This window comes from Sander vitreus, chromosome 6 (genome assembly GCF_031162955.1).
Source record: "Sander vitreus isolate 19-12246 chromosome 6, sanVit1, whole genome shotgun sequence".
Taxonomy (NCBI): Eukaryota; Metazoa; Chordata; class Actinopteri; order Perciformes; family Percidae; genus Sander; species Sander vitreus.
Genome location: NC_135860.1, coordinates 32,777,194 through 32,796,231, shown reverse-complemented (window position 1 = coordinate 32,796,231; position 19,038 = coordinate 32,777,194). Strand labels below are relative to the sequence as shown.

Sequence of the window (19,038 nt, the reverse complement as noted above, 5' to 3'; positions counted from 1 at the left end):
AGAACTCAGAAGTAACTTGTAAAAGATGTCCTACGCTTTAAGTAACAAGTAAAGTGTCCCATGTTATTATATAACACTCATATGTTTTTACTCATTCTATGTATCCATGAGGTCCACGGTAGTAAGGACGTTTTCCTTCGCGGCGAGCTTGCTCGATCTGCGGCGACAGGTTCTTCCTCGCCTCCCTGTCCTCCAGTGGTAGCATCTCAGCGAAGTGGACGCCTCTCTCCTTGCATACCGGGGAATCCTTGCTTCGGCGCCACATCTCCTCCTTCACCAGCCTCCGGGCAAACAGAATGACCACATGTCGGTTCTTGTTGTCCTCCTTTCGGCCAAACCCGGTGTACAATGTCGACGGCGTCTTCTAGCTGGCGCGTTTCCATGTCGGGAGCAATCTTAGCGAAGAGGTGTATGACGTCAGTTCTGATGTTTTCATCATTCTTCCCCTTCAGGCCTTTGAGTTTCAGACACCATCTCATCTTGTATCTTTCTTGCTCCCTGACCCTTTCCTTCAGCTCTTTGTTCTCCTTTTTCAGGAGTTCGCTTTGCGACTCCATACCATTCATTTTCTTCTTACATTCTTTGACTTCTTCCGCATGAAATTGAACCGCTTTAGCTAAGCTCGCAATCATACAGCTACTCTGTTTAGCTTGCTCCTTGAGTTGTGCTGATTGCTTGTCAAAGTTCTTTTCCATGCTTTGAATAGCTTCCAGTATGGCCAGGTTGGAGACCTCCGCCTCTTTATTATCCCTTTTGCTCTTCTTACCGACTGGAATCTTGCTCGGTGTTGTGGGGACGGACCCAGAATCTTTTCTTTTGTTAGCCATACTAACTTCCATCGCGTAGTCGTGGTCGGCGGTTATGTCGTCGTCGACAGCGTTTTCTGCATCTTTTGACATTCACTCAGTTGAACTCAGCGTTTCTTGGGTTTTCACACTACTTGCATCGTCAATTATCAGTTTGGCAGGTTTCAAAACTTTTTTTGCTTCCATTTCAAAGGTTTGAGTGTTAATTATCAAGTGCAAATTCCAAGTTTTTGGACAAGTTCGCTGCAGCCTTAGATGTGGGTTGCTGCTCAACACGCCATCTTGCCGGAAGTTGCTTCTAATGCGACTCACAAAAATGGCAGAGAGACTAGAACGACTGATAAGTGTCTGAATATACGATTCTCGATGTCCTCTCTTATACAGATATAAATAGAAAGGCTGCTGCGTGGAGAAAAGTTGCCCAGGACGTCACATGTCACGTCAGTTAAATGTGACATAGCGGTATAATGTCAATAGTTCGAGGTCTGTTGCTAGCTAACTAATTAGCATTAGCATGTTTGTTTATCAGTACCATAGGAACGCTGGAATTGTCGGATAAGAACCGTCCGTAGCCTTTCGCAAGAGTTCCATTTTTTGAACGCATCCTGATGACCAACTAAGTGACACAATTTCTTTCGCACCGCACTCGTTCGGACCCAGTTCGGACCCATTCGCATGCAGTCTGCGAATCTCCATAGGAAATGAATGACTTCCGGTCGTTTCGAAGCCGTATCGGAGCTGATTTCAACTGCCAGTGTGAAGGCGGCGTTAGTGTGGACTTCACACCCGAACTTAAGATAGAACTTATCCACAGCTGGTGCAACAGGCTGCAGGTCATACATGTGTCAGAGCATGCAGGACAGCACTGTTGTCTTCCACCAGGTGTCGCTCTCATTCAGTGTTTAGCAGGTCTACATCGACGCTACTCAATATTCACGGACAGCAGGACAGCTTTGCATGAATCTCTCAGCCGCTTCAGCCTGATTTCTAGTGCCACTTTGACAACAATATAGACTGAGTTGATCAATGATTTACTATTACTGTCACTTGGATTATATTTACACTGCAAACTGCACCACATTTCTCACAGTAATGGATCATTGATTTTTGTAACACTTCCATTTGACTCTGTAAAAGACATTGTTTTAGCTACTGTATGTGGAAGCCTTGCCCAGTCCCCCACTGTCAGGAACTGCACCCCTCAGCTGGCACGTGTTCTCTGTTTGTTCTATCTCTCACAGCCTCTACAGTTTTTCCTACTGCTCCAATTCTGTTTACTTTCCTGCACTTAAAATAGTACACCGTCATATGTTAATAGTGGTGGTGAAAATGTCATCTCATCACATCTTCCCTCCTCCTAACCAGAGCAGAGAGGGGACCTTGTACAATGTCCTGGAACTGACAAAGCGTGACTGTGTCTAGGATGAGGGAGCAGGCCTTGCAGGAACAATGTAACTGCCGTTACTTGTCATATTTGTGGGCAACACAAGATGCTGTCGACCCAATCAAGTGCCTGCCACTTTTGGATATAGAAGATCTGTGATGTTTTTAGCTGACATTTTATGAAAAGTTGATACCAGAACTCATGCGGTATCCTGTCTTGTAACCTGAGAATACTAAAGTAAAAGTGAATGCATCTGTTTTCTTCTGCCACACGTTTATAAAAGGGAACTTCCACATGTTATTCTTTATTCAGATAGTGGAAAAACAGGAAGTTGGTTGGATTTTGAGTAAATATCTTTCATCGCCGCAGTTTATATAAGACACCAGCAGTGCTGTATTCACTATCTGTTTTCAAAGAAGTCTTTTTCATTTTAAGGTATAATGCTCATCTGGATAGAGCTTTTGTGTAGCCTGATTGTAAGGTCCTGTGTAGGATTTGGAGTTGTGTACATATACACACTTTGCTAAATACAGCATACATGCGTGTGTATATGTTGTGTGTACAAACTGATCTGCACCTATTTGAGAAAGAACCCTCAGCTTACCCTAGATTCCTGCCCTCACATGATTTCCACAGTCTGGTTGAGGCTGTTAGTTGTTTTGGTCGGCTTTCCTCCGTAATTAGGCTGTACGGAATCCTTTCCACAAGTAGTCAGAGTGTTTTTGACAAGTCTTTGAATATGTATGGTCTCAGAGCTGTAGAATTCCACCAGCTTATTTGTCACTTCCTTTTGTGACCTTTTACATAATTATTAACACAGAGCTATTGTGTAATTCTCTGTAGCTTGGATTAGATTTGTCTGTCTGGGGCTGCCCTGTCTGCCAGTCAATCAACAAAATATGTCATGTACTCTATGAATATGAAAGGTTCCAACCAAATTGAAAATAAAAACAGGTTTTGTTTATAGGCTATTCATAGGATGTAAGGGAAGTCATGTATGAGACATGAGGGAGCTTAGTGCTTGACTTTAATGTGTGTATTGCACACGAGTGTACACCATATTTGTTGTAATGCATAAACATTGCAATTTTATAATAATAATAATAATAATAATAATAACCTTATAATGAATATGTTTTACAGATTACATATCAGCTGTTTTGTAAAAATGTTACAGAAGCCAAAGTGTTGTGCTGAATCTACATCACGGTAGAGACAAGGTGTTTTTCTTTTCTCAGGCTAAATATTATCTAGCTATCTTATCTGTCTCTGATTAGGCCCGTGGTATGAAACTTTGGTCAAAATCTCGCGATGCGATTTGAATTTCTGAGCTAGAACGAGAACAGTGGACAACAGAGGGTGCTCTGTAGGAGCTGTTGTCGTTCGAAACAGAACGGATAAGGTGGGACCGAAGACAGAGGAAAATAAGTGATAGAAGCAGTGGGGAAGTAGCTAGCTAATTCACGGCACGGCACCGGGACCACTGAAAAATTAACTTGAAATCGTTTGGGGAAGGCAGAACGTTTCCTTTCGTCTTTGTTACTGTCTGCGGAACAATTGTCACTAGCAACAGACGGTATGTTCTCATCGTTTCTAGCTAACCTTGCTAGCCAGCTGCTAACGCTCGCTGTTATTGGTATTTAGCTGGCTGGCTTTCTGGTTATCGTCAGTAAGGCAAGCTGAGACCTATGGAACATTTCTGGTGGCTCACAGCTAGCTATATTTTGCTAACGTCATATGCCCTATTTTCTGTCTGGACACGTAAACCAAATGGTGATAATTTGTGAGGTGACGTAAACTGACATTAAGCACAATGAACTCTCGAGCTAACCTAGCTATCAATCTAACGTAATTGAAAAGTCGAAGACAAGGAACGGTACAAAACGCAACGCCAACTGTTGGCATTGTCATTACTTTTTAAATCAATCAATAAACCAACGGTTGCTTGCCAGTATATGATTGCTAGACTTAAGTTTGTACTCAATATAAGACATTTAATTGTTTTTACCGCAGCAGTGTTCAACTTGGGCAGCAGGGCTGATTTGCTAATGACTGCCATGACAAGTAAAAAACTGAAAGCAGCCAGAGAAAAAGTTGTGTTTGTATGAGGTTTTTTTTTTTTTAAACGTCGTGTCTGTCACACAGTTAACTAGAATGTATAACAGGGATCTGTGTTAGTGGTAGAATTGAGAAATGTCTCAGGTGGTAATGTTAGCTAGGTGCTTCTTCTAGGTGTGTGTGAAAAATAGAGAAATTGGTAAGAGTCTGTTTCGCATATTTTATTCTTCTGTATTGCAGGGTGTGTCAGGTGACATGCTTCTTGTAATAGCTGCCAATAAGATAAAGATGGAGACCAACACATAGTTTAGATAAAAACACAAAATGCAAATATGGATTAGCAGCTTTGAAGTAACGAAGACTAGACATGTTACTTGCAATAGTAACTGGTAACAGTAGAGCTTAAGCAGGAGAAAGCTACCAAACCCCCCGATCAGCATCATGTTATATCTTTATAAATCGGATGTCTTGGATATGTGTATGCTTGGGCCTTGCAAATTAAGCTGCAATTCTTGTGCCATTAATCAGCACATGCCCAAATCTGGAAGAAAAGTTAGAGCGCCTCTTATTCAGTATGCAGGGGATCTGTGTCAATGTAGTGAATGTGTATACACACAGTACAGCGAAGTGGAAATGTTGTCTTACGTCCCAGCTGTCACTCAGTGTAGTTGTTCTGTTTGACTTATCATCCTTGGTTTAAGAAAGACTAAACACAGTCGTATGTTTTGGCACCCTGCGTTTGCCCTGTCATTGTCATTTGCCGCCGGTGGTGAAAAAATTCTGGAGAATTTGGCAGCCACAAGCGCTCATCCTCTGGGTTCTCTCTATTGTGGGAAGCACCGCTCAGTCCAGACAATGCTGAGCTATGTGGAGACCTGAGCCTGAATAACCCCAAAGGCCGTCATGCAGCATTTCTCTCTCAGTCCTTTAGTCAAGGATGTAAAGTTGAGCTATTTTTAGGATCTGAGGCCTTTTCAGTACACTTGTGTCTAGATAAATTTTTTGTGTCGGGCTATATAGCTGACAATGTTATGACAACGATATCTTCCATTTTGAAAAACAAATAATGGGAACAATTTATTAAGACTGTAGTAACAAATACTGTTACAGTACCAAGCAGGTATTGGTCAGTTATATAGTTTGCTATAACTAGGGCTGGGTAGCAAATTCAATACTTCTTAAGCACCGACTGAATTGCCTCTAAAGTATCCAGTATCGAAAAAGGCCTCGTCATTCAATACCTAATTTCAAGTAAAGTATTGTAAATCTCATCAGCGTCAGTGAGCCAGTGAGCACGCAGCATGCTTCTACCAAGATCTAATAATGCTTGTGATTGGCTGTCTAACGTTACACTCAGATGAGGCTAGATGAGTATCAGCTGAAAAATAAATAAAAAGATTTGTGCCATAATGTTATTTCTTTTTGTTTTATAAAACTGTTATTGAAAAAACTATAGTATAGGAACCGGTATCAAAGTCACGGTATCGGTGTTGAACATTTTTTAACAATACCCAGCCCTAGCTAGAATGTCAGTTGTTGACTGTGAAACCTGCTCTATTTTGAGTCCATTGGCCAAATGTAATGTTTTCGGCTGGACCGCAGCAAATACGAGGCGTGTGTTCCCACCTGTCTGTAGAATGTGTCTCCAAATGCGTCCTCAGTGACCACTTGTGATCGGATGTTCGGATCTCACTTCCCCGCTCTATATGCAAATAAACACGTACATCATTTCCGTTTGCATATAGTGTGTGTGTGGGTCTGGACACCTACTTGGCAACACATCAAGTGAATGTACAGCAGAGTTTACAATTGTGTGCACTGTATGGGAAAGCTGTAGCAGGAAAAGTTAACAACACCTGTTTTCCGGCACTTGTGACGTTGAACGTGACACCAGGGGAAAAAAAAAAAACTAGACAGGCATACTCATCTCCTGGCAATGGGAAAATAGTCCTGCATATGACTTTTGGTGGAAAAATTGTGTGACACACATCAGCAGAGGGAGTAGGGGAGAGGACAGGATGATGTTCACAATGTAGCATTATCGAGAGAAAAAAAGGGTGCATCTTCCGGACGCGTCGATAGTGAGTTTACTGCGTCCTTTATAATTTTTTTTCTAGAAGGCTGGAAAAATCTGTGTAGTGCTGTCACAGTCTTCCACCATGTTTTCATTGACGCAAAACAAACATTGTATACTGCGCCTGAGTCTGGGAGACTGTTTCCACCTTTGCTTGATGCTGTAAAGTACCGTGAGATTTTCAAAGCGCAGTAATCAGACCGTTTTAATAATACTAATCAAAATTTGAAACGGTAATACCAACCGCCAGGAATTTTACAGCGGTTTATCCTTAAACCAGTAAAAGTCTCATCCGTAGTATATACTTAACCAAAAAATATTATAATAATTATAATGTTGTCATCTTGATTGTCATTCTATATGTTGGTCTGTTCTGTACACATGACAGCCGTTGCATGTCTGTCGGTCCAGGGAGAGGGATCCTGAGCTTTCTTCCACTTTTTCCTCGCACTGTGACTTGTTTTTCCGTATCCAAACTCTCTCTTATTTAGTTTTTGTGTGTGTGCGATTTAAATAAAATTGGCTTGACTATTGCTCAGCACTAATGATTTCTAATGGAGGCTCCTCACCATGAAGTCCATTTATTGTGTTTTATGAGTGTTCTAGAGGCAGCCCTTCAGAGACATCAGTGTTTGTGTTTCAGAGGCCTCCCTGGGCTTAGCAGCATGTTGTCCAGACCTGTGTGTTCTTCCAAAGAAATGTCATTCGCCCAGCATGACGACCTGGCCTGCGTTCTTTGTTTGTCAGGACACGGGTCACTTCCCTCTCTTGCTCTATGGTAAACACAGCTGCAAGGCTAGGTGGTGACCTGGGCACATCAGGGTGCTATCAATAAATGATTATGCGCACCGCCACCTATGCATCTTGGATGACCAGGCACCTTTCTCATTGTGCTTTAAGCTGGGCTAGGCAGTTTTTTTTTTTTTTGCCAGCATTGGGCATCAAGTCCATAATAGTCTAGCTTTGCCAGACCTTCCTCCACAGCGCTGCGGAGCAGGGTCTGGCTAGTCCACACAGAATTCCGGTATAGGAGAAAAACGTGCTCTGGTTTATTGGCATTTCTTTAAACCAATCACATTAGTCATGGGCGGCAAAATAGCCTCGTGAAGGAACTTGTTTTGGTGGAACGTGTACGTTCAAAAGTAGTTTTAGTCGTGCGAGAGAAAACTCAGATTGGACAGATAGTCTAGCTAGCTGTCTGGATTTACCCTGCAGAGATCTGAGGAGCAGTTAACTATAGTCCTCACAAAGCCACCAGAGGTTAGAACGCCAACACAGAGACAGAGGAAGGGGACGGACATCTGGTCGGAAAGAGTTAAATCCGCCGGAATTTCCGTCGGGAACGGAGCAATCCCGGAAGTGGATCGTCGTGGATATGGACTAATTCCATAATAACATTTCAACGTTTTGTAACTTAAGTGGTCTGAGAGAAAACTAGAGTTATTATCTAGTGAATTACACAGCTGCTAATGCTAACTAGCTGACGTCCCTTACTTGTCAGACAAGTTGACCAAGTAGGCTATTTAACTAAAAAGCCAAGTAATGAGTGGCACGTAACTTCAAGACACTGTATTTTTATTTGTTTATGGCTTTCAATTGTCCTATGAGGCAAGTCAATGTATCTTCTACTTGTCGTTCTAGCATATCTCTTTAAGAGAATAGCAGAGGCGCTGTGTGTATGAGTGGGCAGTGTGTGGTAGAGCGAGTGAGAAAGTGAAGATTAGCTTTGGAGCGAGTACCGACTCCGGCGGCGGAGATGGTGAAAACAAAGTGTCTCCCCTGTTCTTTCTGACCACGGTTGGAAAGCTGTAGCAGGGAAAGCTTACCCTCTCCTTGATGTCACGTTGTTCACGGAGAATTAGATCACCAAAATGAGTAGAGGACAATGCGACGCGCCAAGCGGACCAATCACAGTTGTTGCGGTTTGCGTCGCCGCAACGTGCAGTAACATTTCTGGGGAGGTGCACGTCCGGCGTAGGGTCCATATCTACACGTATGTACCTACAGCTTAGATTCAACGCAGAACCAGAAGTGAAGCTCTACATCAACAGAGTGAGAAGAAACTCCAAAACCAGGAAGAAAGTAGTCGGCTGGAAATGTTTTATTCATGTCCAGCCGGCGAAGAAGTACTCAAGTAAAACTTTTAACAATTAATAGCAAAACTATTAATACCACACAGTAAAAGTCCTGTATTCTTTACTTTAAGTGAAGAGCGGCATTAGCACTATGTACTTAAACTTACTTAACATCTGGTCATGGTGGAGCTTTCAACTCTTAATATAATGCATCCTATTTCAGTTGTGATTTTTGTGAGTAAAATCTGAATCTGCAACGATATTTGAAACAATTCTCTGTCAGGTAAATGTAGTCGTACGTTACAAGTACACAGTAAGTCAGTAGTATACAGTTGAGTTGTGAGTTATTTCGGGGAACAATGGTTCTGGAGAAAGCTGCAAGCAGTGATACCGGAGAGCAAGCAATTGGCCCGTTCCGAAGGGGCGCTGCACTAGTGCATAAATACATTTCTAGCCTACACAAGGAACATATCTTAATATAACGATACCATTGTCATCTGCTAGAGATCGACCGATACCGATTTCAAATATTATATATTTTTTTTCCATCAACCTTAGCCGATGACCGATACGGGCTGCCGATTTTCTTGAGCCGATATTTGGAGCCGATACTGCTTTTGCTCCCCCAATTTACATCATAAAAATGTAAACCCTGCCACACTGGATTAGTTTTCGGAATCTGCTCTGCCATTTCTTTAAAAATAAACAGAAACACAGATCAGTGTCACTTCTGCAATCATCTTACATTCATATCACCCAAATGATGTGTGCAATGTGCATCATATGGATGGGTGCACTGCATATGGTTAACTGTGCAAGGGTCAACATCTACAACACAGCCTTAATGATGCAATGCTTGCTGACATATTATAATACATACATTTTATATAATCTGGTCATCACAAAATGTCCTTTGTCAACACATTGCAGTAATTTTAGAAAACAATAAGTCTGAAAAATAGCCATTGAAATAAACTGCTTGATTCGTAATTTAAGACTGCCATAGCACTCTGCTAGTGGGGGAGGGGCAGTGCGTGGTCTGCACGTGAACTGCAGCGTCTCCAGCAACAGAGCTGCCTGTGGACGCCTGTCTGTAAATAATGCCGGGGGAAAAAACTATCGGCGAACGCAGCAGCTGCGTATCGGCCGGCCGATAAAATCGGTCTACCGCTATCATCTGCCATATTGCACATATTTAATATTTGAATATATTGGATATATTTGGCACATTGCCCCCACACCTTTACAGCCTTGCTCTTTGATGCTGCTTTGGTGACAGATGCTTGAGCATAGGATGGTGGGCTAAGCGATGGCATTTCCCCTGTACAGTTTATCAACAAAGGTTTTTCTTGTACCTGTCTCTGGCTCAGATGTTTCTCTGATTTCCGACTTCTTGTTTGTGCTTATCTCTCTGAAGTGTGAGCAAGTAAGAGGTCTTTGATTTTTTTTTTCAGATCCTTAATGACTGGCCCTTCTTTCCCTATCCTGTTGAAAACTTTTAAACGGTTGTCAAGCTCAAGCGCTAGCTGAATGTCGTTGACTCTCATGGCCTCAAAGGATGTTTTCGGTGTGTGTATCAGACAATCGGTGTACGTGTTAGCTTTCAGGCTGAACAAACGCAACTTCTTCAGCAGCAACCATAACTGCATCCTATTCATGAGGTCTGTGCAAGTAAAAATCAGTAGTAAAGATGAATAGGTAGTCTTTAAAACAACAGAAACGAGGATACACAACGCATAGTTACTACTAACCTAACCAGAGATATCGAGGGGATGGGTACGCCAGTATTACTGGTATGGCAAAATCTCTACCAGGTGACAAATCTCTATCAGCTTGCTGAGTTTTTAGCTCTCTTAGCTGAGCTGAAATGCCAGGATGCTTACCTCATTTCCTCCCCCCTTAAGTGAAGTGTGGGAGGAAAGAGGGGAAGTCTGGGAGGAGGGGGGCAGCTGGAGACTGTACTGGCTTTGTTGGGGTTGGAAACTTTTCCTGTTCTTCTCCCTGCCGGCCTGCCTCGCCTCTCTTTGTACGTTCAACAATGCCTTCCCTGTTCACGCTGCTGTTGTGGTCGCTGTTTGCATCGTTTTTAATCCTTTGTATCTTGTAGGGTCAGATTCAAAACACAATGCATGACCAATACTATACTGTGTGGACTCTTTACTCCTTGCAACAGAGGGAGATATGCTTTCAATGTCTTCTCCGAACACCAGTACAAGGTTAAAGCTGGCATTTAAATACAGCCACTGACCACACCCCTAGTTTTTTTTAGCTTGCTCCACACTTTGGTGAAATGGGAAGGGATACTGTTTGACTTTCATCCCACATCAGTCAATAGCTGCTCAGCTTGCCCGCCAGGAGGTTGCTATGTGTCTGTTCATGATGCAGTGCCTCACTAATGCATTGACTCTCCCCAGTCCCCTAGAAGCCGAGGAATGTGCATAGAGGCAGCATTACAAAGGAGACAGACAGGCCAGGAATGCAGTTGGAGTGATACTGACTGGCCGAATACACTGGCTCAGCTGCTGCATGTTTGACTGTTCACAATTGTCCGCGTGCCTGTCTCATTCCTAGCCTGCCATTACTGTTGTCTCGCTGTCTCTCTATCTACATACCTGTCCATCTACCAGTCCGTCTTTGAAGCTATTGTGTCCCTGATTGTCTCTAGGTGTATCTTTCATCTCCTGTTTGTGCGTGGGTGCCTTTGCCCCACTCAACCAAAAACATGCATGCTGCTTAGAAACACTGCTCACTAGGGAGTCTCTACTGGCTAAGTTTAGACTTATGCCACATTTCCACTGCATGGTATGGCTCGACTCGCTTGTAACCATTCTAACCATAGTACCTGGTACTAAAAGCGAGTTGAGCCGGGCTGTACCATGCAGTGGAAATTTGGCACTAGAATAGAAGGTCTAATTATCAACAGAGTGGAATGACGGGCATTCTTTTGCACTGCTACCAAAAGGTGCTGATTTACCTTCCTTTGCCTAGGAAAAGACTACGCCTGAACTAGGAGAGGTTTGCCCTTTATATTTTTATATATTATTTCCCTTAAGTTTACAGGTGGCCTTACCAGGCAGATGTTTAACCAGGGTGTTAACGTGTTTGAAAAGAACTCGGTGGGAACTTTAAAAGGTTCTCGTGTGTGTGTGTGTGTGTGTGTGTGTGTGTGTGTGTGTGACATTCAGATCAAATGATTATGATACAATGATGCCCAAACAGGCAAGTGGGTTGTTAGATTTACTTGCCTGACGTGGCGTTTTACTTGGCCCTGGGCCATCGGGCAACTCTTACTGTTGAACCCTGTGTTGAGAGGACCACTTCACTCTTTGTGACTCTTTCACTCTTGTTAATACAGAAACAGTCATAGAAAACACAGACCGCTGCAGTAATGTTGCTCAAGTAAATGCTGCACACATCTTGTCAGATGTTTGTAGTTTATCACTTAAAGTACATATTCAAACTATTATGAGAGGCTTGAAGTAGTAGAACATTTCACACCATATGTTATGCAAAACGAGAGATACTGAGAATTACATAGGTTTTAAATCTCCCCACTTCTCGGACAAAACAGTTGAACCATCCAGTTGTGACATACCCGTAATGGTTTTCATTGGGTGTGTCAGACCCCATTTTGTCATAATGAACATGACAAAATGGTGAACGTGATGACTAATGACCAAAAGTTTTCAAATGGCAGTATGCCAGGCACACTTTATCCTGCAGTTGCATCACAGTAGGGCTGTGCGTTATGGCCTAAAATGCATCACGGTTTAATTTGAAGATGACAGTATATCACTGTATATTCCCTTTTCTTAAAATTTCAATATAAATGCTTCTGAAGGGGTAAAACACTGGTGTGACAACTGCATGGCAGCTATTAGTGTATCCTACTCTTAAAGGCCCTGAACACCCACACAGGTGTTTATAGTTAATGTGGCTGATTGGACTGTGTGGGTGTGTTTAGACTGAGTGATTGACATCTTCCTGAGTCCACTGTTAGTGTTGTTGCACGTGTTAGGGCGGGACAAATGACACCTTTATCATCCTTATTGGTATAAAGAATTGTGACCTAATACGTTTCCATCAAAGCTCCAGCCCACCTTCAACCTGAACAGAGTCTAATCAGCCAGAGTAACTGAAAACACCTGTGTGGGTGTTAATGTATTACTAGGACATAAACGTAGCACAAAAACTAAGGAAATGTGTGTTTGGTAGATTATTTCTCTGTGGTAACAATGCTTTTTGGCAATAAATCTCATACTATTGGAAAGCCTGTTTAGTTCACTTTCAAATGGTGCCCCATTTGTAAGGAACATGCATTTGTGGGATGAGTATGTGGGTTGCGGCCATGAAAAATTTGCCAAATCTCCTCTGCTAATGCCAAACAGCTCATTCTGCCATTGACTCGTTTGGTGGCATCCCATTCTTCAACCAGCATTTGTCGCAAGTCAGCCAACGTGGTTGTGGTGGTCACTCTGGCACGAACAGCACGCCCAAGCTGATCCCACAAGTGTTCAATGGGGTTGAGGTCAGGACTGCTGGTTGAAGAATGGGATGCCATCCCACAGCAGTGTGTGACCAGGCTGGTGACCAGCACGCGGAGGAGATGCCAGGCTGTTGTGGTTGTATATGGTTCTTCCACACGCTACTGAGGCTCCTGTTTGTGAAATGAATAAATTGTTCAATTGCCAATAGGTCTTGTTTCTTCAAACTTCAATCATCCAATCCACCAAAAACCAAACGAGTCAATGGCAGAATAAGTTTAGCATTGGCAGAGAAGATTTGGCAAATTTTTCATGGGCGCAACCCATTCCTTTCAAATGGGGCACCATTTGAAAGGGAACTAAACAGGCTTTCCAACGATATGAGAGGGTGCCAAAAAGCATTGTTACCACAGAGAAATAATCTACCAAACACAAATTTCCTTACTTTTTGTGCTTTAACATAGTAGGGAGTAGGTCTGGACCTGAATGTTCGACTATTCACATTTGTTCTTTTGGTAGGTGTTCAATTTTGGGATTGGGATATTTTTTCCTTCAATACCGTAGAATAACAGAATCCGGCTAGTTAGCTAGCTTCCACGCTTGCTCGCTTGAGGGCTCGTTGGCTCGTTCTCGGTTTATTCTGACCAGTTGTGCGTTGGCAGCACCAGCAGTGACACCTACTGTACCGTAGGTAGAGTTACTCCCGTCATTCTTTCCATTCTTCCCCGCTCACGTATACGGGGAGAAGTGGCATAACCTGGTTATTCACTTAACCGGTTACCCTGGTTACTGCTGTGCATGGAAACGCGCAGTGTTTCATCTAGTTTTTTTTTTTTTTTTCAGCAGCAGCAGTAAAAAGAATTTTGGGGTAACAGAAAGTTTTCTGATCCTGGACCGTCCAGACTCCACGCTACGTTACATAGGTTAGACCCAGCGCTGCTGGAGTGAGGCAGAGGGATAGCACGGTGCGCTAGCTAGCTAATTCTTGTCACGTTTGTGGTCTGATAAACAGTAAATTCATCAAATTTGCCCCATATCGCTATTTTCTAAGCTGTTGTAGCTGTCGTAATTAGCAGAACCATGTGAGCGTGGTTTCCATGGGAACGGCAAGGCTCTGTGTCTAGCAGTATGTCCCTTCTGCATGCCTCCCTGCACATGCTTTATTTGAAACAAGAGTGGATGCTATAAAATGTAATCCTGAGCAATTTAAAATGTTTGCTTTTGCATACTTGTGGCTTCTTCTCTGTAGTTGACATATTTTTGTCCTTTTCGGAGTGCTAACACTACACTGTTTTATGGTGGCAATCATTCACTGTTGTTTTGGTATGTTGTCTTTAAGTAGACCTTTATGGCGCTGACAAATAGCCTTTTATTTAAAAAAAAGAATGTACACCTAACAATACAGGTTAGTTTGTCTTGCATTGGTTGTAAACCAACTCCGTCAGTAAGAGAAGTAGTGTGTTACACACTTCAGGCTATGTATGTAGGGCTGTCACTAGAGCTGGGCAATATATCGATATTATATCGATATCGTGATATGAGACTAGATATCGTCTTAGATTTTGGATATCGTAATATGGCCCAAGTGTTGTCTTTTCCTGGTTTTAAAGGCTGCATTACAGTAAAGTGATGTCATTTTCTGAACGTACCAGACTGTTGTAACTGTTCTATTATTTGCCTTTAACCACTTAGTCATTATGTCCACATTACTGATGGTTATTTATCAAAAATCTCATTGTGTAAATATTTTCTGAAAGCACCAATAGTCAACACAATACAATATCGTTGCGGTATTGATATCGAGGTATTTGGTCAAAATGATCGTGATATTTGATTTTCTCCATATCGCCCAGCCCTAGCTGTCACAATCATGAAATTTGAGTTGACGATTAATTGTCATACAAATAGTTGCGATCAATGATTTAATGACATCCCTAGTTGTAGGGTATGTGAGTGGAAACACATCGAACGTGCCAAAGCACATTCAACAGCATCTCCCAGATGGGACGAGGAAAAAAAGCAACCTGTATTTTTTTGCATTCTTTTTATTACTACAATTTAGAGTAAGAAGTGGATTATACTTAAATCGGCACACTCAAAGAAAAGCCTTTACTGCTGACTACAGCCTGCAGCCGATGAGCTGACATAGGTGTTTCGTTTTGTGAGTGGGACCTAGCCAGGGCCTTCAAATGAGACAACTGGGCTAGTCTACCTAAATCATCGGTCCTCTCATCGCACGCACGCACACACACAGAGCTATCTGCTCTGACAAACTATGATTTTTCTGTTAAAAGTTTGTTCTTTAAAGCCCACTATATATGTTACTGTGTGCAGACTACTAAAGAACATTGGAGAATAAGTGTATGTTACAACATAACAAGAGGGGAAAAAACAATGCGCAAAATATTCATTCCTGTGTGTGTCTGTGGGAGAGGTTATTTGTGATTTCCATGCCATATGTATGTGCAAGAGATTAGGCCAGCCCTGCCCACCTCATCAGAGTTTACTGATTTCTGACCTAGCTCAAAGCAAGGACGGGGGGGGGGGGGTTCTGGGGAGAAAGAGCAGCATGTGTTTCAGAAAAGCAGAGAAGTCAGTGGTTTGGTTGCAGCTGTAGAGGGGCTGTGCTCAGTACTGTTTTTTTTAATCTTTTTATATTATAGTGGTGCAGATTGACATATTGTGGAAGTTGTTTTATTGCAATAAGTGCTTATAAAATATGCACATGTACAGTATGTGTGAGAGCATGTTCTGCAGAGAGAGAGAGAAAGAAAGAGAGAGACCGACCAACCAACCGACCCTTGGCACTACTCTGTATGGTTTCATTGCCAAGGTGTAACCAAAGACACCGATAAACACACATACATATTCAGGGATGGACACTCAGCGAGCAAGCTGGATCTCAGTCGCAACACTCCTAAAATAACAGACATTCTTTCTTCAGCTCTCTCATCACCGCTCCCAGAAACACAAAGCACAACAGACAGGGGTGAAGCAAACTGTGGTACAAACCTACGGTTTAAACTTGTCAGCCACCCCCTAGAACGGTGTGCCTATCAAGTTCATACTTGTTTCCAGTCCTGTTCTCTTTCTTGCGCGTAGATGATCTCTGCGGTATTACATGGCTTTGTTCGTTTAAGGTTGTGGCCTCTGATGGCAATCCATACTTAATAGCTCACGTGGATTTCCTCAGAAACCGTACACATCACCACCCTTTCTCACAGCAAATCTTAAGAAGTGGGCTGTCTAGTAGGCCAAATTACTTGCTTCAGATGGTAATTTCAAATCCAGACTTTTATGCCTCTACAAATGGACTTTCTCTGTCTATCTAACCTGTAGAAATTCTGCATGTAATGTCTAGCCTGTAGTTTTTTGGAAAGCTAGATCAATTTATAAAAGGACAGATCATCAAATTACAGTAGGCTCTACAGGTAACTGTAGAATAACCTGCTACTGTACATGATTTGTTTTTTACTCTCTGGCACATTTTATGCAGTCGATGCAACACTTGAATGGATTATATTGAAATGTAACAATAGACCTAACCTCTAAAATCTGGTATTGGTTCGGGCAGAAACTTGTTTTGCCTCTGCCGTTTTGCACCGTTTTACTTTTAGTGTCCATCTGTCTAACTCTCTTTGGCTCTTTGTTTCTCTCACCCTCTCAAATGTGTGAAATTCTCAAGTGGACAGAACACTCAGATTGGCTCAGAAGCCATCTGTCCTGATATTATTTTATGGAGTCACACGAACACGCTCAGACGTGGCAATTACAGAGAAAGTAATTGTTTTGTCATACAGGAAATTGTGAAATTACCAGTAAAGGTCTGTGGAAATTCCGATGCAAGATCATGCCTTTGTAAATGATCTTGAAGGAATACAACATGGTTATCTAGGTCTTTGTTACTGTAAATTGTTACTTAAATCTTCTGCTGTTTGACCCTGGTTTTATTTAGCTTCACAACAGTACTTTGGCCCTGTAGGGCTAGAGGTTGTAATATTAAGATATTGCAGCTTTATATTACTTTTTATTTTTGCTGTAGCGCTTTATTTACAATGCCTGTAGTTTGTTAGACCATTCCCCTTGACATTTAACATCATTTTGCTGTGTTTTCAGTAGTGGTCCACCAATATGAGTTTTTCAATGGCCGATGCCTTTATTTAGAGAGCAGGGCGGCCGAGGGCTGATATGTAATGCCGATATCATGCTGTTGTTTAAAAGAAATATGATTGATTATCTTTTATTTTGAACATGTAAATAAAATAAAACCTCAGCAAAAAATAGTAATAATAAAACAAACGGTTAAAAAATAAAACTCCATAATTTCCAGTACTTAAAGACCTCTATTTACACATGCAAAAAGGAGTAGGAAGAAGTAAAACTTATGTACTCCTACCCCTTTATATCCTTTCTATCCTATTAAATGAGTTGGCTACAAAATAATAAATCTACAGAGATAATAAATCTGTAGTCAATGAAAATATATATTCAGAAGTTCTATTCACATTTATATATTTACCCATACACAACAATAATTATGCACATACTACAAATTGTTCAATATAAGCCCAGGTTATTAATTGCACTGTTTCTCTGTACCTCTGGAATATAATTTCTTTGAACATCTTTTTGAATTGGAATATGTTTAGACATTGCTTTAATTCATTATGTAGTTTATTCCACAATGTAGTGCCCCTGACAGATAAACGGAAACTTTTCCTTGTGGTTCGAAAACTGAGTGTCTTAAAATTTGACTTTCCCCTTAAGTCGTAATTTAATGCAATTTAATAATAACCAATGACACAATTGCTGAAATACATTTTTACAGTCGCTGTTACTTAAAGTAGGCTGATGAATCTCTATGCAGGGTTGCTGTGAAAAGACACGGGCAACGCAGTTTTCTGTTCACGTTAACGGGGCATGTTTAGATCAGTTGATAGAGACGGTCATGGCTACTGGAGGAGCGGAAGAACTCGAAAAAGCTGTGACGCCCGCTACAGAGCTCCGTCGTATCAGCGGCAGATGGTAGTTGAGTCCCCCGAGAAAAGGGGGCTTTGAACCGGGTCCAGGTCACTGCAAGCTGCCAGTCGCTTCAGTGGACATTACGGTTAAGTTTAGGCGACAAAAAGTGAGTTATGCGGCGACGACAGTTAAGTTTAGGCACCAAAACGACTAGTTAAGTTTAGAAAAAAAGATTGTGGTTTGGATTAAAACACTCCCAAGGAATGCAGATTTCCAGGGTGGAAGTCCTTTGATTTCCCCTGGGAAAGCGAAGTCCGCTCCCCGGCTTGAATGCGCTGGGTCTATGACAGTTCTTTAAGTAATAAATGGAAAGCATTAAAAAATAAATAAATTGTCCCCCATTTTTTGTGCTCATCCGGAAATTGATCCGATCCGTGACTCAAAAATCCGAACCGTGAGTTTTGTGATCCATTGCACCTCTACTGTCTAGCTTTATTTATGTCCCTTAAATGTCCTTATGTCACCTGGAAAATTTGCGTAATAAAAATAGTTTGTTGTGAGATCAGTTGTTGCTGTTCATCTTCAAGGTCACATATTATGCGTTTCCGTGTTTTCTGTCATATCTACATTGTTATGATGTCGGATTTCCATGTTAAACAATGTCATCTTGGCTGCCATTGTTGTTAAATTCTCCCCAGTTCCGGGTCACATTCCTGCTGAAACATGTCCGATTTAGTAGCGTTTGGTTCAGAAGCCTTAATCTGCCTTTTTTGACGGTGGAAAGTGCTGCTTCGTTACACTACAGTCTAACATTAGCATACTGCTAACTATTAAGTAGCTACATGCTAACGTGATATTGCTGTAATCTCGGCCAATGCTGGTCTTTCTGGACTTGACTGCTGGGACATGTCCGGTTGTGTAATATTTGGTTTAGAAGCCTCTATTGGTGATTTTTCACCAATACAAAGGTACGAAGTCTTGCTATATACTCCGTTGCAGTAGCTCCCGCTTCAACTAGCTAGTGAAACACGGAGCGGAGGCTCCAGAGATTCCAGGAAGCGCACTGGCCAATCACAGCAGACTGTGCTTTTTCGGGAGGCGGGCTTAAAGAGACAGTGCTCATACAGAGCATCTCATACAGAGGGTGAATACAGGTGCAGCAGCCATGGGCAGGATAAGAAAAATAGTGTTTTTT

The 19,038-nt window shown here is 42.0% G+C and overlaps 1 protein-coding gene across 1 annotated transcript in view; it reads left to right on the top strand.

Annotated features, from left to right (window-relative positions):
- Positions 1 to 3,549: 3,549 nt before the first annotated feature.
- rnf19a (ring finger protein 19A, RBR E3 ubiquitin protein ligase) overlaps positions 3,550 to 19,038 on the top strand; it is a 33,798-nt gene continuing 18,309 nt past the window's right edge. The window contains exon 1 of the mRNA XM_078253795.1: positions 3,550 to 3,766. The gene's annotated coding sequence lies outside the window, so the exon portion shown is untranslated. The remainder of the gene's footprint in view (positions 3,767 to 19,038) is intronic.